This window comes from Chiloscyllium plagiosum, chromosome 14 (assembly GCF_004010195.1).
Source record: "Chiloscyllium plagiosum isolate BGI_BamShark_2017 chromosome 14, ASM401019v2, whole genome shotgun sequence".
NCBI lineage: Eukaryota > Metazoa > Chordata > Chondrichthyes > Orectolobiformes > Hemiscylliidae > Chiloscyllium > Chiloscyllium plagiosum.
In genome coordinates this window covers 79,370,544-79,390,428 of record NC_057723.1, presented here as the reverse complement: position 1 = coordinate 79,390,428, position 19,885 = coordinate 79,370,544, and the positions used below count along the sequence as shown (strand labels likewise).

At 42.7% G+C, this 19,885-nt stretch overlaps 1 protein-coding gene across 2 annotated transcripts in view; it reads right to left on the bottom strand.

Moving 5' to 3' along the window:
- Positions 1-19,885, bottom strand: part of LOC122556832 (receptor expression-enhancing protein 2-like) — a 78,249-nt gene that overhangs the window by 35,311 nt on the left and 23,053 nt on the right. The gene's annotated exons all lie outside the window — the stretch shown is intronic.

Genomic DNA, 19,885 nt, shown 5'->3' with positions numbered 1-19,885 from the left:
CTGTCCCTGTGTTTTTGTTTTTGCTGCTGTTTACCTATTATTTACTATCTATGCTACTTAACTCTGTGATCTGTCTGTATTGCTCACAAAACAAAGCTTTTCACTGTGCCTCGATACACGTGACAATCAATTCAATTCAATTCGCCCTAAAGCTATGCCCTCTAGCTTTGGACTCCCCTATCCTGGGAAAGAAACCTTGTCTGTTTATCCCATCCATGTCTCATGATTTTATAAACCTCTATAACGTCACCCCTCAGCCTCCAGGGAAAACAGCCCCAGCCTGTTCAGCCTCTCCTTATTGTTCATACCCTCCAAGCCCCAGCAACACCCTTGTAAATCTTTTCTGAACCCTTTCAAGTTTCACAACATTCTTCCTATAGCAGGGAGATCAGAATTGAACGCAATATTCCAAACGTGCCCTAACTAATGTCCTGTATAGCCGCAACATGACCTCCCAACTCCTCTTCCTAGCCAATCTCTGGTAAAGTTCAGCACATAAATGGGATAAATGTGTGGGCAAAGATGTGGCAACTGGAGTGTAATGTGAGAAACTGTAAGTGTCACTTTGGCACAAAAGGCAACAAGAAAGACAGCATCTTCACTAAATGCTGAGAGGTTTGTGACAGTGCTGTCACTTTAAGAGGTTATTTTGTCCTGGGTTGTTGTTTTTTTATTTGAAGGGAGGTTGTGAAATAGAGATACCAAACTGGCTACTGAAGACCTCTTGAGTAAACAGTTTGGGAGGTCCTGGGTATTTTTTTTTGAAACAGCCTGATGGGTGTGGCCAACTCTCTCAGATTAGGATTCCTGGGTTTTGGTTTCTCAGTAACATCTGACACTATTGGGGTCGCAGCAGAGTTAAACGCTTCAGTGAATGTCTCCTGGCTGCTACTCTCTCGCTGAAATCTCTTGACTTTTTTTTCCCTCCTGGACTGGAGAAGAACTGAATTTTAGAACCTGTGTCTGAATTTGCCTTTTTGCCAAGGGGTGTGCTTGTGTGATGTTACTGTACATAGGAACAGTTAATAGATGCAATAGCTATTACTAATTAAGTTTTTCAATAGTTAATTTACTCTAAATTCCTCTTTCTTTGGTTGTATTTTACTGCAGTATTTAAACAATGTGTTTTGCTTCATGTCGAGTAATTTGACCAGTCACATTGTATAGGCACTTTATGTTCACCTTTAAAATAGGACAAAGTTCGGGTCTACGCTCCTTCTTATAATATTTTAAGGGGGTCTGATCTGGTTCAGACCAGGATTCAGTGCTCAGGTCTACAAGGATCTGGCTTTCTCATGCATGACTCGCAGACACTGCAAGTAATTCAGAAATAGCAGAATGTTATAATTTATTGTGGGAGGAATTAGATACAAATATATGGAGGCTTTGCTTCAATTATACTGAGCGCTGGCAAGACCACATCTGCAGTACTGTGCCTGGTACTGGCCCCCTTATTTATAGATGGATACACACATTGGATGCAGTTCAGAGAACGTTTATTAGCCTAATTCCTGGTGTTAGTTTTATGAGGAAAAGTCAGACAGGCTAGACTTGCATCCACTACAGTTTAGAGTCGTCTGGAAGAGTAAGAGGCGATTTGATTGTTTTGGATTCAGTTTCCAAATTGAATTGAATTAGTGTAATTGTCACATGCACTGAAATGAGCACAAGGAAAAGTTTTGCAAGTCACCACATTACAAAACCATCCTTGGTACAAAAGTAAGCTTCTACTTTGGCATAATTTATTATTTTACTGTTTGGAGTCTTTGGGGTAACATTTTAGTTAATTAGCACTTTAATCACTGTGTAATAAATAAAACACGTGTGTGGATCCTGTTTGTTCAAAGACACAGCATTTGTAAATTAAACTTCAAATTTTCCTTCCTGGGCAAATGGTTTTAAAAAGCCAGCAACGTGACCAGGTATCAGGTCAATCTTGAATATCCTGAAGCAGGCACTGTACAAACTGAATTAAGGCAGAAAATAGAATCATAGAATCCCTACAGTGCAGAAACTGGCCATTCGGCCCAACAAGTCCACACCAACCCCCTGAAGAGTAACCCACCTACTCCCCCACCCCTCTTCACTTCTCCTGACTAACGCACCTAACCCACACAACCCTGAACACTGGGCAATTTAAGATGGCCAACTCACCCTAAGCTGCACATCTTTGGACTGTGGGAGGAAACCAGACCACCCAGAGGAAATCCACGCAGACACAGGGAGAACATGCAATCTCCATACAGACAGTCGCCTGAGAGTGGGATTGAACCTAGGTCTCTGGTGCTGTGAGGCAGCAGTGTTAACTTCAGCTGATTTATCTTGACAAAGAGGAAATGCTCAACAGAAATTTGATTTGATTTATTATTGTCACATGTACCTAGGGACAGTGAAAAGTTTTGTTTTGTGTGCAGTATAGCCAGAATATACCCCACAATGCATGAGGAAACACCAATGTTACCAAATCTCTTAATTGCCACTGAATTTAATATGGTTAATACACTGAAATTATAAAATAAAAACCAAAAAAGCTGTGAAGCAGAAATTGCTGGGAAAGCTCAGCATGTCTGGCAGCATCTGTGGAGAGAAATTAGTTAATGTTTCGGGTCCAGTGACCCTTGCTCAGAACTTAGATTCCTCTCCACTATAAATATAGGTTGTGTAACATTCTAATGAGGGGAGGCACTTAGAACATAGAACATAGAAAAGTACAGCACAGAACAAGTCCTTTGGCCCACGATGTTGTGCCGAGATTTAATCTTAATGTAAAAAATAACTTAACCTATGCACCTCAACTCACTGCTCTCCATGTGCCATTTTGATTGTTTGTATCGCTACAGAATCTGGCCCAATGAAATATAAAGCTCCAGCCAAAATGATGCTGGGATCAGATATTTATTTCCCACAGTGCCCCACGACAATATGCTGATGGTGGAGCTGGCTTCCGACTCTCATGCCTCAGCTATTCAGCTATTCACTGTTTGTTATGCAAATGCAATGGATCGTTCGGAAAGACAGAGGAATGTGTGCCACACTTTGCTCGAAAATCACCGACTGACAGCAGCAGGGTAGGATGGAATCCTGGCTTACAACTTGTTTTGAATCCAGGCATTGTCAGGTGGTATTAAGCTGCCTGCTCCATTCCCTCAGCTTCCCTGCCAATAACATAGCAACCAGAAAATGATAATAATGTCTGATGACAGGAAATGGGTTTTAAACAGAAACCTTTGTTAATTCATTCATTTTGTAGCACATTGCCCATAAAGGCTGGGCCCAGCATTTATTTCCCGTCCCTAGTTGCCCCCTTGAGAAGGTGGGGGTGAGCTGCGTTCCTGAACCGCTGCAGCCCATCTGCTGTGGGTTGACCCACAATGCCCTGAAGAAGGAAATTCCAGGATTTTGACCCAACGACTGTGAAGGAACAGTGATATATTTCCAAGTCAAGATGGTGAGTGGCTTGGAGGGGAACTTGCAGGGGGTGGTGTTCCCGTGTATCTGTTGCCCTTGTCCTTCTGGATGGAAGTGGTCGTGGGTTTGGAAGGTGCTGTCTGAGGATTTTGGGTAAATTTCTGCAGTGTATTCCGGAAGATAGTACACACTGTTGCTACTGAGTGCCAGTGGTGGAGTGGATGCTTGTGCATGTGCCAATCAAGCGGCTGCTTTGTCCTGGATGGTGTCAAGCTTCTTGAGTGTTGTTGGAGCTGCACCCATCCAGGGCAAGTCGGGAGTATTCCAGAGGTGGATTCTCCAAGAATTACAAATATAATCGTTCCATTGTTTTTATGTTTATAGATCTTGAAGCTTTTCAACAGCAAAATGGCTTGACATTAGAAGACCGAGGGTGATGGTGGAAGATGATGATGATTGCAGGCCTGTGACCAGCGGTGTGCCACAAGGATTGGTGCTGGGTTCCTGCTTCTTGTCATTTATGTAAATGATTTGGATGAGAATTTCGAAGGCATGGTGAGTACATCTGTGGGTGGGATGGTTCTGCAAAATGTTAGCACAGCAGGATTCTCCAGTAGGAGCTCCTCTGCTCTACCCATTGAATTTGTTTTTTCTCTTTTTCTTATTCCCACCTTTTACTGGAGTGTTTTCTTTTCAAACTTTTAAACTGACTCTGAGGGGAATGGAGGAGACAACTCCTGGACTGGAGGCTGTCACAGGGAGGCGGGTCCCAGACCAGGGGGGGGCTGCTGTCAAAGATAGAGGATCAAACATTGGGCTGGAGCCAGCATTGACCTGCTCTGACTCCCAGATCAGGAACTAGATTAGTGTCGTGCTGGAAAAGCACAGCCGGTCAGGCAACATCCGAGGAGCAGGAAAATCGACGTTTCGGGCATAAGTCCTTCATCAGACAGGGCTCCCTCATTCCTGATGAAGGGCTTTTGCCTGAAACGTCGATTCTCCTGCTCCTCGGATGCCGCCTGACCGGCTGTGCTTTTCCAGCACCACTCTAATCCAGACTCTGATCTCCAGCATCTGCAGTCCTCACGTTTGCCTGCTCCCAGATCAGGAATTCTGGCCACATAATTTCTCTCTGCTACATGAGAGAATAGAGTCAAGAGTGTGGTGCTGGAAAAGTATAGCAGGTCAGACAGTTTCCGAGGAGCGAGAAAATCAATGTTTCGGGCAAAAGTCTTTCATTCCTGATCTCCACTTTAATCTTCAGCAACTGCAGTCCTCACTTTCCCCTTCATGAGAGAATAGCAAACTGTGAATCAATGAGACGAGCTATTAATGGTGTACAAATGCTCGCTAAATCACATACCACCACTCCCTTGTGAGATTCTCATCTCACCATTCAAAACCTTTTTGCACAAATGGATCTTTTTTTGCTTGACATTGAGAATCTAGTTTCTCTAATCTTGCCATTTTTTTTCTGCATTGAAATTGCCCACATTGTTCAGAAGCTGGGAAGATCCTGCGTGAGATTTCCTCTAGTGAGAGAGAAGCTCGATCAAGGGGACAAAATCAGAAATTGCTGGAGAAACTCAAGTAGGTCTGTGGTGGAGAGACAGCAGAGTTAACATTTCGGGTCCAGTAACCCTTCTTCAGAACTGCTCAAGTTTGCCAGCAATTTCAGGTTTTTATTTCTGATTCTCAGCATCTGCAATTCTTTGTTTTCTGCTTCAGATCTTTGTTTAAATAAGGAGATGGAAACAAGGAGAGTTTATTTCTCTTGGAGAGTTGAGAGTCTGTGTAATTCTCCTCCCCAGAGAGCAGTGCAGGGAGATTCATTGGCTATTTTGAAGGCAGACTGAAATTCTTCAGAAAATGGGAGTCAAAATGTTCGGGGAAGCAGAGAAATGGAGATTAGATCAACAACCCTATCATCAATTGGCAGGTAAACCTCGAGGGGAATAAATAGCCTACTCCTGCTCCTAATTCATATGTTTAAAAATTTGCATGCATTACGTGGAGAGAAAAATGCAACTTATCAAACCTATCCACGAATTCTCTGTCATAGTACTAACACTTAGTTGACCTTTTTTTTCTGCCCTTACTTTAAATTTGACTTCATCTTTCAACAGGGTTCTGATGTGAGTTGCATCTTTTGATGCCGCCAATGCTTAGCAACACAAGGCAGCAGTTGTTTTGAGAAATGGTTAACTCAAACAGTTCGGAAAGCAAGCACATTGCTCTGTCACATTACAGCTTGCAGCCTTTGTCTAGGCAGGTTTCTACTGCAGACGAGCAAAAGGAGAAAATAAATCAATATTTTCAAGCAAAAAAATGTGAAAGTAGGCTTTGGCTCTATTTTACTTCATTTTACAGTCAAGGGGTGCTTGTTTTCACATGGGTTTACAAAACTGCTCAGCCTGCCCATAGGGGAATGATAGCTGATAGGAGGCAAAGCACATCAAACTAAGATGTAATTGGTGAGCAGCACAAGATAGGCAGGAAGCTTTCCTCATCACTCTGCCCTGATTCCGAGAAACGTGAATCATTGCTCAGTAAATGACCCATGGTGTCTTTCCTTGATCTTTCTTTGTTTTATGTTGCTACATTGTGGGAATATAAATTAGGGGAAAAAGAATCACTGGGGATTGTTTGCTGAAATATCCCTTGATGCTGATTTCAATGAAACAACTGAGTACATGTGCAACAGCAAACAATTTATTTTTGTTATTTAATTAAAGATACATTCTAGCTGAGGAGGTGTATATTCAAATGATCCATATTGTGAAACGGAGACCAGCCTCCAACAACAGAAATAGCATTCAACTCAAAAGCAATACAGCCACTAAATCTTTAGATGTGCAAATAATTGATGCATGATAAATACATTAAACCAATGTAATTATTAAACTAGAAACATATATGTGTAAGCTGTACATATTTAATCCAACATATTGTATGAGCATTGTAAATAATGCACTAAAATAAACAATTAGACCAATATTGAAAAAGACACTCTGGTTGGAGTAATAACATATATCATTTTTCTGTTGGCTTAATATTTAAAAGCAGCCCACTATTGCTACTGCATCCTGAGGATTCATTTAGATTAAAAATCAGCATTTGTGTACAGCAGACTATCAAGTGAAACAAACCAAGCCAGACGTGAGGATGAAATGCAAAAGCAGTTCTAAATCTAAAATATCTGCGGTCACAAATGTTGCCCCTTTGGGAAGGTATTTATCAGCCCTCGTTGCTGACTTGCAGATTTTCAGGCCGGGAAAGGCACTCCGGGGGGCATTCCTGCTGCCTATGTACACCCCTCCCCTGACCTGCTTGACCTTGTACAGGAGCTGGGCGAGGGACAATAGCCATTCTTTTAGGGATCACAATTCTGATGCTGGTGGGAAGTGGTCAAGGATGAGGAGGGTTCCCCTGCTCGGGCCGCGGGAGGGATTTTATCTACAGCTCAAGACCAGATCGTTGGCCTGTAATTTTCAGAATAGTCCTTCATCAAGCTATGTGTTGCCTTCCCTTCAGTCTTTGGGAAACGTGTGACTAACTGGTTGGTGCTTTTTGTTCAAGTAACAAAGGATTGGGGAGGGATGTGATGTACACGGAGTTCCAGAAGATATTCAATTAAAATGCTGTGAGCCAAGTTAGAGATCCTGGAATAAAAGAGACAGCAGCAACACATGATATAAAACTAGCTAAGAGAGGGAAATGGAGATGGAAATGGAGAGTGGTTAATGGATGGTTTTTAGACTGGAGGAACGTTTATCATGGAGTCCCCCAGGGGTCAGTCTTAGTGTCTTTGATCTTCCTCATATCAAATGACCTTGACTTTGGGAGACAAAGATAAAACTTGGTGAACATTGTGGTGGCATTGCAAAACTTCAGAATGACATAGGCAGGGATAATGCAGTGGGCAGACAGCTCATAGAATTCCCTACAGTATGGAAACAGGACATTCGGCCCAACAATTCCACAGTGACCCTCCAAAAAGTAACCTACCCAGACCCACTCCCCCTACCCTATTACTCTACATTTGCTCCTGACGAACGCACCCAGCCTACACATCCTGAATCCCCAATTCAGGATGAATTCTGATGATTCCCCAAACAGTAGCTGATGAATCCCCAAACAGTAGCTATAACACAGGGGATAATGAGGACAGGTAAAAAAAGGCAGTATGTTAATCAAAGAGTGACATTAATCTTCATGTGGACTGGAATAGTCATATTGGCAAAAGATAACTACAAGAAGAATTCATAGCATGTATTCAGGTCAGTTTCCCATAACAAAATGTTGTGGAACTAATCAGGGATCAGGCTATTTTGGATCTGGTAATATATAATGTGGCAGGTTTAGTAAATGATCTCAGAGTAAAAGATCCACTAGAAAACTGTGCCTTAACATAGAATAATTCAGCATTCAGTTTGAGAATGAGAAACTTGGGTCAGAAACAGCTGTGCTAAACTTAACTGAAGGTCATTTACAAAGGACTGAGGGCAGAGTTATCTGCTGTGAACAGGAGAAAAAGATTTAACAGCAAAAGGAACAATGGCAGCAATTAAGAAAGTTGTTCATGACTCTCAACGAACATTCATTCCCAGACAGAAAGAAGGATTCTTAGAAGTGGCTAAGCCAACCACGGTTAACCAGTGATGTTAAGGACAGCATCAAATTGAAAGAAAACAGCATATAAAGGAATTGTGGTAAGCCAGAGGGTTGGGGAAGTCTAAAAACTAACAAAAGGTAACCAAAAAAAAGATAAGCTTTTGAGGGTAAACTTATATTTTTAATATAAAGGCAGACACAACCTTCTTTAAATATATATAAAGGAGGTGAGAGATCAAAGTGAACACAGGGTTTTCGGCAAACGAGGCTGGAGATATAATCATGCGGAACCTGGAAAAAGCAGAAGAATTGGGTAAATATTTTGTATCAGTCTCCATGGCCAAAGACACTAATCGCATCCCAAAATTACAAAATAAGCAAGTGTCAAGGGCAGGAGAGGAAATAAATACAATAACTACCACAAAGGAAGAACTAACAGAGAAAATAACAGGACTAAATGTCAATACGTCCCCTGGACACATTGGGATGCATCCTGGGATATTAATAGAAGTAGGATAGTGGATGCACTGGTAGCAATCTTCTAAGAATCCTTGGATTCCAGAAAAGTGCCAGAGGATTGGAAAACTATCAATGTAACACTGTTATTCACAAAGAGGAGTCAGCGTGGCTTTGTGCATGGGAGATCATGCCTCACAAATTTGTTAGAGTTCTTTGATGAAGTGACCAGGAAGGTTGATGAGGGCAGGGCAGTAGATGTAGTCTATATGGATTTCAGTAAGGCCTTTGATAAGGTTCCTCATAGTAGGCTGCTCTGGAAGGTTTGATCGCATGAAATCCAGGGGGAGCTAGCAAATTGGATACACAGTTGGCTTGATGGTAGGAAGCAGAGGGTAATAGTGGAAGGATACTTGTCGGACTGGAGACCAATGACTAGTGTAGCATCTCAGGGGTCGGTGCTGGGCCCATTACTGTTTATTATCTAAATCAATGATTTGGATGAGAATGTACAAAGATGACTAGAAAGTTGCTGATGACACTAAAATAGATGGTATCATGGACAGTGGGGAAGGTTCTCAGAAATTGCAGCAGGACCTTGATCAGCTGGGGAAGTGGGCTGAGAAATGGCAAATAGAGTTTAAAACAGATAAGTGTGAGGTCCTGCATTTTGGAAAGTCAAGGTATGAGTTTCATGGTGAATGGTAGGGCCTTAAGGAGTGTAGTGGAACAGAGGGACCTTGGAGTTCAGGTGCACAGTCCTCTGAAAGTGGAGACAGGCAGGGAAGGCTTTTGGCACACTGGCCTTCAGTCAGGGCATTGAGTCTAGAAACTGAGAAGTTCCGTTGCAGTTGTACAGGACATTGGTGAGGCCGCACTTGGAATATTGTGTTCAGTTTTGGTCACCCTGCTATAGGAAGGATGTTATTAACCTGGAAAGAGTGCAGAAGAAATTTATAAGGATGTTGCCTGGACTCAATGGTCTGAGTCCTGGACAAGATAGGACTTTTTTCTTTAAAGCGTAGGAGACTGAGGGGGGACCTTATAGAGGTGTATAAGATCATGAGAGGCATGGATCGGGTGAATGCACTCAGTCTTTTTTCCAGGGTTGGGGAATCGAGGACTAGAGGGTAATCAGTTTTGGGTTAGAGGGGAAAGAATAAAAGGGAACCCGAGGGGCAACATTTTTATACAGAGGGTGGTACACATATGGAATGAGCTGCCAATGGAAGTGGTTGAGTCAGGTACATTAATAACATTTCAAAGGCAAATTTGGACAAATACAAGATTAGGTAAGGATTAGAAGGATGTGGGCCAAGTGCAGGGAAATGGGGTTAGTGTGGATGGACATTTTGGTCGGCATGGACCAGTTTGGGCCAAAGGGCCTTTCTCTGCGCTGTCAGACTCTATGACTCTAATTAACTAAAGATAACCACAGGCTAGTTAAGCTTAACATCTATTAATGGGAACATAGCAGAAGGTATCATAAAGGATGTTATAGCAGAGGATTTAGAAATACAAATCATTAAGCAGAGTCAACACAGATTCCTGAAGGTGAAGATATGCCTAGAGTTAGATTAGATTAGATTACTTACAGTGTGGAAACAGGCCCTTCAGCCCAACAAGTCCACACCGACCCGCCGAAGCGCAACCCACCCATACCCCTACATTTACCCCTTTAACCTAACACTACGGGCAACTTAGCATGGCCAATTCACCTGACCTGCACATCTTTGGACTGTGGGAGGAAACCGGAGCACCCGGAGGAAAACCACGCAGACACGGGGAGAATGTGCAAACTCCACACAGTCAGTCGCCTGAGTCGGGAATTGAACCCGGGTCTCTGGCGCTGTGAGGTAGCAGTGCTAACCACTGTGCCACCGTGCCGTGGAAGAGGTAACAGACAAGTTAGATAATGGGGAAATGGTAGGTATAATACAATTGGATTTCCAAAAGATGTTCGATAAGGTACTGTACATCAGATTACTTGGTAAGATTAGAGCTCCTCGTGTTGGAAGTTGTACATTAATCGGGATACTGGCTTGGCTTACTCATAGAAGATGAAAGTTTAGAAAAAAGGGAGCATTTACATTCGGGTTCAGCTTACTCATAGTTAGGTTCCCATAAAGACTGGGAAGGCAAATGGAATACTGAGGGGATAATCTCAGAATGGGGGTCACACATTTAAAACAGAGATGGGGAGGAATTTCTTCTCTCAGAGGATAGTGAATACAGCAGACAGCTGGAGAGGCAGTGATCTCCACATTGTCAGAGACCAGACATCTTCCAAAAGCAGTATGGTGGGACACCTGGACTGTGTGGAAATTGCAAAGGATGTTTAACCATCTAGCGGGCAACTTCCCTGCATCTGAAATTTGTAAAGCATCTTCAACTTTTCTTAGAGTCAGAGACTTCCAACTCATTTGTCTGAATTGTTACACCAGAACGTTTTGGGATTAAATCTGCTCAGACACCTGGGGAACTATACCTCTGTATCCTTTTACCCTGGCCAAATTAACCACACTGATCCTTTATTTCCTGTTGCTATGTGTCAGCATGTGCCTAAAATGGGAGAGTGTGTCTTCTGTAAAGATTCAGCCTATGCTCTATACATGGTCTGTATGTCTGTTGGGATAGATCTTTTATCAGTCCTGTCCTATGAGGAGCGTTTGATGACTCTGTGTCTATACTCGGTGGATTGGGGTTGGACGGGAGGTGGTGGGGAGATCGTATTGAAACTAACAGAATACTGAGAGGCCTGGAGAGAGCAGACGTGGAGAAGGTGTTTCTATTAGTACGAAAGACCAGGTCCTGAGTGCACGGCCTCAGGGTGAAGGGATGACCCTTGAGAACTGAGATGGGGAGGAATTTCTTCAGCCAGACGGAGGTGACTCCGTGGAACTCATTGACGCAGAGGGCTGTGGAGGCCAAGTCATTGAGTATATTTAAGACAGAGATAGATAGTTTCAAGATTCGGTAAGGGGATCAAGAGTTACAGGGAGAAGGAGGGAGAATGGGGTTGAGAAACATATCAGTCTTGATCAAATGGCAGAGTGAATTCAGTGGGCCAATTGGCCTAGTTCTGCTCCTATATCTTGTGGTGTAATGGATGTCAGGCCCAAAAGGTCATGGCACGGTGATGTGTGTAACTGAGATGCGGAGAAATCTCTTCAACAGAGAGTGGTGAGGCTGTGCGTTTCGTTACCACAGAAAGCAGCTGAGGCCGAAACATGGTTTGATTTCAGGGAGGAGTTGGATACAGCATTAGTGGCCAATAAGATAAGCACATCTGGGGGAAAAGCAGTAACAGGGATTTCAATTGGATGATCAGTCTTGACCACAATGAATGGTGGAGCAGGCTCGAAGGGCCGAACGGCCTACTCCTGCTCCGATTTCCTAAGTTTCTATGTTTTTTTGTGTCTGATCTGGGTTTGAAATAGGAATGCTGACCCAGATTGCAAAGCCTGGCCCCATTCAGTCAGATCTCGTTTTTAGTGGGTCATGCAATGTTTCATTTTCTGTCGCACCTTTTGGTGTATCAAGGTCACTCACTGCTCTTAATGTACAGTTGAGAGCTCCACCATATTAATTTGAATAATGCAAGGAGATGGAAATCTAACAGTTCGTAATAAAATAGAGTAACATCGAGTGCAAGTTGCTCAAATGGAGTACACAGCAATAAATGAGAAGATGAAACGTTTTACACTTTGAAAGATTTGGCTACATCTTGAGAGGAAGCATCCCTCTCACTTACACAGAAGTGAACAATAACAGATTATTGAAATTAAACCTGCTGCTGCCTTGGGACACCAGAAGGGTCGTGCATTTAGCAATTCTCCTTTTCTTAAAAAGGGAATGAAGAAATGTCTTTGAAACGCATTTGAACAAAATGGCAGCAGGAAACAGCTCACCATTGCCAAAGTACTGAGTTTTCCATCTTACTTTTGAGACACAATGCAAGTAAAAATTGATTCGTTTTCGACAGTACACAGAAGAATGTAGCCACCCTGTCTGATCTGTGGAAGAAATAATATGTTGTCCCCAGGACAAAAAAATAGAGGGGCTTGACAATCGAATTGGATGGGAATCTTTTTTTTATTGCTTTGAAGTTCAAACTTTAAGGCGTATGTGCAAGTTTCAAAACCTCATACCAAGTCACCAAGTTTCATAGCAACCAGAAAACAGGCAGCTTTAAGTGAAGCTTAAATCCTAACTGTGAAAGTAACTTTGTGACTTTAACACAGTCTAACAGGACGCTCTGGTGCACTGTACCACCATAACTAGAGAAATACCTGGCTTTTCAGCAGCTCCTTTCTCATTTCCACTAAGTCCTTCATATAATTAAGTCAGAATGTTACCTTCTATTTTTCTACAGTCATAGAGTCATGGAAACAGACCCTTCGGTCCAACCAGTCCATGCTGACCGTAATCCAAAACTAAACCAGTCCCACCAGCCTGCTCCTGGCCCATATCCCTCCCAACCTTTCCTATTCATGTACTTATCCAAATGTCTTTTAAATGTTGTAACTGTACCTGCATCCATCAGTTTCTGTCAAAGTTTATTCCACAAGCAAACCATCCTCTGTAAAATGTTTACTCCTCATATCTTGTTAAAATCTTTTTCCTCTCACCTTAGAAATATACCCCGTAGTATTGAAATTCCCCCACCCTAGGGAAAAGACAATTACCATTAACTGTTTATACCCTCATTATTTTATAAACTTCTATCAGGTCGGTTCTCAATCTCCTACGCTCCAGTGAAAAAAGTCCCAGGGCAGCACAGTGGCTCAGTGGTTAGCACTGCTACCTCACAGCACCAGAGACCTGGGTTCAATTCCCGCCTCTGGCGACTGTCTGTGTGGAGTTTGCACATTCTCCCCGTGTCCGCATGGGTTTCTTCCAGGTGCTCTGGTTTCCTCCCACAGTCCAAAGATGTGCAGGTTAGGTGAATTGGCCATGCTAAATTGCCTGTAGTGTTAGGTGAAGCGGTGAATGTAGCGGAATGGGTCTGGGTAGGTTGCTCTTCGGAGGGTCAGTGTGGACTTGTTGGGCCGAAGGGCCTGTTTCCACACTGTCAGTAATCTAATCTTTCTTTGTAACACAAATCTTTCATACCCGGCAACATCCTGATAAGTCTGTTCTGAACCCTCTCCACCCGGATAGTATCCTTCCTATAACTGGGTGACCAAAACTGGATACAGTATTCCAGAAGAGGCCTCACCAATGACCTGTACAAACTTATGAGGTTTTTGAACCCTATCGGAAGCAGAATTAGAAGAATTCATCAATATCCTCAATAATCATCACACCTCCATTAGACTTAATGGTATAATATGCAAGGATTCAATTCCTAAACACCACTGCATTTGCATTAATACAAGAGAAGACATATATGTTAACAATGGAAGTTTTTTTTCAAACTAACTGACACACAAAAGCCAAAACAGTCTTTCACAGACCTGGTGAGTTTGCATGTTAACATGATTCCATTGCATATGCACAAAGTGGGAGGGTGGTTCTGTATGAAATGATCTTCCTGAGGAAGTGGTGGATGTGGGTACAATTACAAAGTTTAAAAGACATTTGGATAAGTACATGAATAGGAAAGGGTTAGAGGGATGTGGGCCAGGGCACTAAGGCTGCTACAAACCTTTTGGCTGCACCTCAGATGTCAATCACAATTTAAAATGTAGCAATGGACGCAGTGTTCATTACTACTGACAATGGAAGGGTGTGCAATAAATATGGACTAGTCAGCAGCAACCATATCCCAGTTCCTGAACTGGCATAGCCTTAGGTTAGAGATTCCACACTGATATGCAAGAACTTCATGACCTCAATGAGTTCTGGCTCAGGCTTTTTTCTGTCTCACACTGAGCTGAGTTTTCCTTTCCCTCTCAACTCTGCAGTCTCTTCATCTAGCGCATTACCTACCAGGGCCTCCCAATTCCCCAACTTCCTTCTATTGCTCACCTGCGCAGCCTCACTCTCAACCCTTCTTCCAGTCTCATTGGATTCCACAAGCTGAAGCCTGTCTCACTCCCTGACACTACTATGGCTTTAAGACCTGTATTTTGTCCTGGTGTTTTTCTTTTGATGAGAGGTTTTAAGATAGGTATCGAGTTGTCTCCTAAAAGCACATAGAGTAAACAGCTCGTGGGACCTAGAGTTTTTTTTAAAGTTGGAACAATAGAAGCGGCCTGAATGGGTGGGGTCAAGCTCCCGAAGAACCTGGATTTTTAATTTTAGTCTTTAGTAGCTGTTGCTTGGGTCTTGAAGCTGGATGTGAAAGGTGTTATTCCTCTCTGTGTTCCAGCTAAAAGCTGGGGGTTCTCTTCCTGCTGCGAGAATGGCCTGTGAGACAATCTGTTTTACTGAATTTGCCTTTGTCAAGGGTGTGTTTATGGGATGTTGCTATATTGGAACAGGTAAATAGTAATAGTTAATATATATTATTCTGTTAAGCATTTTGATAGAGTTACAGTTAAGCCAATTCTTTTCTTTATATTGTGTTTGTATTTTAACTGCAAAGTTAAGTGCTTCACTTAACATCAAATAATATGACCAATTGAATTGCATCTGGAACACAACCCCTTACACTTACCTTCAAAATAAGAGAAAGCTAGGGTTTGGACTACCTTCTGAATATATTTTGAGGGGTTTTGGTTTGTTCCATAATACTCACTCCATGCCCCTTGAAGCCTGCCCATACTCTTAAACACTACTTCCTCCATTCTTTGCAGCTCCCCTCTGTCCTGCCTCCCACTACTGCTTTAACTACCTGACAACAGCAAGGACTCAGTCCTGATTTGCTGACAATGAGCTTCTTGCTGCTCCTGCTCTACCTCTCCTGCTATTGCTACTGTCAGTACAGGTAGCTCCTCAGAGACTCTGTCAGCCATTTCCCATTTACAATGGTGGAGGGCATTGATGTTTTTAATCATTGCAGTTGCCTCCAGATTGATTTTCCCCATTTATTTTGGGGATATATTTACCTGTTGGCACCCCATGTATTTCAAGATGCACAGACAATAATCATAGCCCCCAAATCTGTCACTACATGGGGTAAGCTCCCTCTGATAATTTCAATCAGCAATACAGGAAAGATTTATCCCACACAGTAATCTGTGAAAATTCGAGAGGCCAAGAACTATTTAAAGTAATAAGTAACAACCTTATTTCTTAAAGTATAACAGAGAATAATTAACTAACAACTACTGACAACTCCTTCCTCTAACCTATCGTTTACTTTCCCTTCTATAATACCAGTCCGCTAAAACCCCCGATTAAGATTTACCAAAATTCAATTTTCAAAACCAGCCAACTGTCGAATTTTCTCTTGGTACCTTCCTCTGAAGATTTTCTTCTTCTGTTTCACAGGTCACTGATCGATAAAGGTACCTTGAAGAGGGCTATTATCCTGGTTTGGCAGCTCTCTCTCAACTGTTCAATCTTCCCTGGTCTTATACTCCCAAAGTGTCAGATTGTGTCATTGGCTTTTAATATTGTCAATATATTCATTTCAAACTTGATTGGAGTTTGATTTTTTGGGGGGTATAATTTAAACTGATTGGCTGCATTCAAATTTGTTTTTGTATCCAGGCAACCAGCTATTCTAGCTGCTGGACCACATGTTATGTTGTAAATTCTCCAGCACTCTGTGTGCCTAAGTCCTTCACTCTCTTAAAGGTACAGAATACTTTGACATCATCATAACAAAAGTCTGAACAATGGATTGAGGAATTGGTGCCCACATCAACAAGTCTGACAAAAGCAGGATTTAGCAACTGAAGCATGAACTTCAGTGTTACCCCCTACACTGATTTGGTATCTTACAATTGTGTACTCCACAAGCTCCTGATGAAGGAGCAGCACTCTGAAAGCTAGTGCTTCCAATTAAACCTGTTGGACTATAACCTGGTGTTGTGTGATTTTAACCCCCTACACTGAGCAATCATGGGATATAATTATCAAAAAAAAAAACAAGCAAGGAGGTACAGTAAAGATATTTTGTTGCAGCCTGCATTGGCTTAACCCATGCATGGAGCTTTTACAGACCACCGGTCCATAAAACTAAACAGCAGTGCGTCATGGACCTTCAATGATCGGAATGATTATAAGACTGTGTTTTCATCTCAGGATGACTCAAGTGTGTTTTTCAATTACAAACTTCCAGCCATTAATACTCTGTGGTAGCGTTGTTGTTGACACTGGTTGAAACTTTATAGGCTATTAAAGAAAGCTCAGCAGGAGATTTGCAGCGAGGGGAGGGAAGGGGCACAAAACATGTTTCTCTCATTGGGTGTGATGTCACATTTATTGTGGTGGGTACAGTTACAACATTTAAAAGGTATTTGGACAGGTACATGAATAAGAAATGTTTAGAGGGATACTGGCCAGACACAGGCAAGTGTGTGTCCACTTCTGGTCTCCCTGTTATAGGAAGGATATTAGACAGGGTTCAGAAGAAATTAATTACCAGGATGCTGCTGGGTATAGAAGGTTTGAGTTATAAGGAGCAGCTGAATAGGCTGGGACATTTTTCACTGGAGCATAGGGGGTTGAGAGGTAACCTTATAGAGGTTTATAAAGTTACGAGGGGTACAGCTAGAGTGAATGGTAGGTGTCTTTTCCCCAGGGTGGGGGATTTCAAGACTAGGGGACTCATTTTTAAGGAGAAAGTTTTTTTTTAAAAATTAGGCCTTTTTTTACACAGAGAAAGGTTTGTGTGTGGAATGAATGAAATTCCAGAGAAAGTGGTGGATGTGGGTACAGTTGCAATGTTTAAAAGATGTTTGTATAAGTACATGATTAGGAAAGGATATGGGCCCAGAAGCAGACAGGTGGAACTAGTTTAGTTTGGGATTCTAGTCGATGTGGACTGATGGGGCTGAAGGGTCAGTTGCTGTGCTGGATGACTCTATGATGTTGATAACCAGTATTTATTTTTCTTCTTATGAAAGGCAGTGGAGCTGGTGTCTGTCCGGTTGGGTATTCTGATGTGATAATGCTACAAAATGAAAGGGGACATGCACGTGTGGCTGTTAAAATTCAGACTGAGTCATCAATCAGCTCTGATCAGTGAGAATGAAGCTTAGTGAGGCCGAGAGTCAGCAATGTGTATTGACTGGAACAATCCTGACTGTAGGACTGTTATGCACGCACACATAATTAAGTAAATGAAACGGTCCAATGAATTTGAAAATTTGTACATATTTTCCATTAGAAGAGTTTTATCAGCGCATGTCAAATTGTAAGGTTAAAAAAGTGAACCTGATCTCCATCTCTGGATCCTATAATTGGTTATTATGTATCCAATTGCATTGCTCTAGGTCTCAGACCTGACCTAACCATGAAGTTCAGCTTATTTATGAACTAGAAATCAAATCCTGGCAGTGTGGAAGCAGGCTATTTCATCCATCGAGTCCACACCGAACCTCCATTGAGCATCCCGCTCAGACCCTACAACCTGCATTTCCCACAGCCAACCCATCAAGCCTGCAAAGCCTTGGACTCCTATGGGTAATCCACCCTCACCTGGACTGTGGGAGGAAACCCACACAGAAGCGGGGAGAAAGTCTGTGAAGTTTGCACAGTCACCAGAGGATGGAATTGAACTCAGGTCCCTTGCGCTGTGAGGCAGCAGTGCTAACCACTGAGCCACCGACACAAATTGACACAACACAATTCACCAAAAAACAGTTCACACTCAGAAGCAGAGGGGGTCTGTGCATTTTAAATCACAGAGCGAACTGCAGGTTTGAAGGATGTTAGAATGATTTGTCGCCCTTTTCTTGGTACAGTTTCCTGTAGCAGCTGATGGTTATCTTTGGAAGCTTCCAGTGCTCCCTTGATGAGCTTGAAAGCCCTTGTCATCAGAGGGTCATGTCTGCCCATTCTCAATTAGAATGCAAACAAAATCCTGTGGATGCTGGAAATCTGAAACCAACCCAGAGAATGCAGGAAGAACTCAGCAGGTCTGGTAGCTTCATGGAGGTTTATTCACAAACAAGAAGGACAGGCTTCCCCCTCCAGCACTCTCGAGGTTTTGAGAGAGAGAGGGGAGCCCCCACAGGGCCTAGAGTGCATTCATTCTCACACAGACCTGGTTTTGATTAAGTTGCCTTGCTTGTTTCCTCTGACTTTGCCTTTTCTTTTTGTTTTATGAAGTTAAAAATCACACCACACCAGGTTATAGTCCAACAGGTTTAATTGGAAGCACTAGCTTTCGGAGCAACGCTCCTTCATCAGGTGATTGTGGAGGGCTCGATCCTAACACAGAATTTAATCTGGTGTTGTGTGATTTTTAACTTTGTACACCCCAGTCCAACACCGGCATCTCCAAATCATTTTTGTTTTATGTTCTCGTTACATTACCCACCTGATTTGTTAATTGGGATTTTTTTGCTAAGTCGGTGGTGGGTTTATTTCACATGAGGAAAAGATCGGATTTCCGTGGTAATTTGCCCACCAGGTGATGGATTGAATTGGTGGTGGAGATCTTTATTTGAAAAAAAAAGGTCTAGTCTTCCCAAATATGAGAAAAAGAACCAGCTTCACATTGAGGGAACCAACGGTCAAATCACTGGATCGATAAGATTGAACTTCAGGCTAAATCTCTGAGGATGTGGGTTCAAATCACACCAAGGCATTCAAATTCAATATAAAATCTGGAATAAAAACCATATCAAATGCTGACCATGTAATCACTATTAATTGTTAAAAATTCATCTGATTCCCTCATGCCCTTTACAGAAGGAGACTACCATCTTGATCTGGTCTGCCCTTCATGTCACTCCAGACCCACAGCTAGGAGGCAAACTCTTTAACTGTTGCTGGCTCAGTCTGCAACACCTCTCTCTGATGAACAAATCTTAAAAAAAAACACAACTTTCCCCTGGAATGGGGAGCTGGTCTGCAGAAGAGTGGAGTTGTCTCCATTTTGTGCTCGGGTACAACGTGTGAATAAAGAGTTGTAACAGACAGCGTGACTTCAGCTAGTGGCTCTGTTCAGAATTTCACCCTGACATTCTAAATGTGGAACTCAACACGCAAGACCCTGTATGACAATGGCAGCTCAGTAACTGTTCACCCTGTTTGGTTCACTTGGAAGCACAGCACGAAGAAGTGGCTTGGTTATTAAGGAGCCAAGTAACCAAAGACGTCCATGCTCAATGGAGCTTGAGGGAAGAAGTCTACTGTGCCAGGCACACGCTGCATCTCACACACACACTCTCACACACTCTCACACACACACACACACACTCACACACACACACGCACACTCTCACACACACACGCACACTCTCTCACACACACACACTCCTACACACACACGCACACGCACACGCACACGCACACGCACACGCACACGCACACGCACACACACACACACACGCACACACTC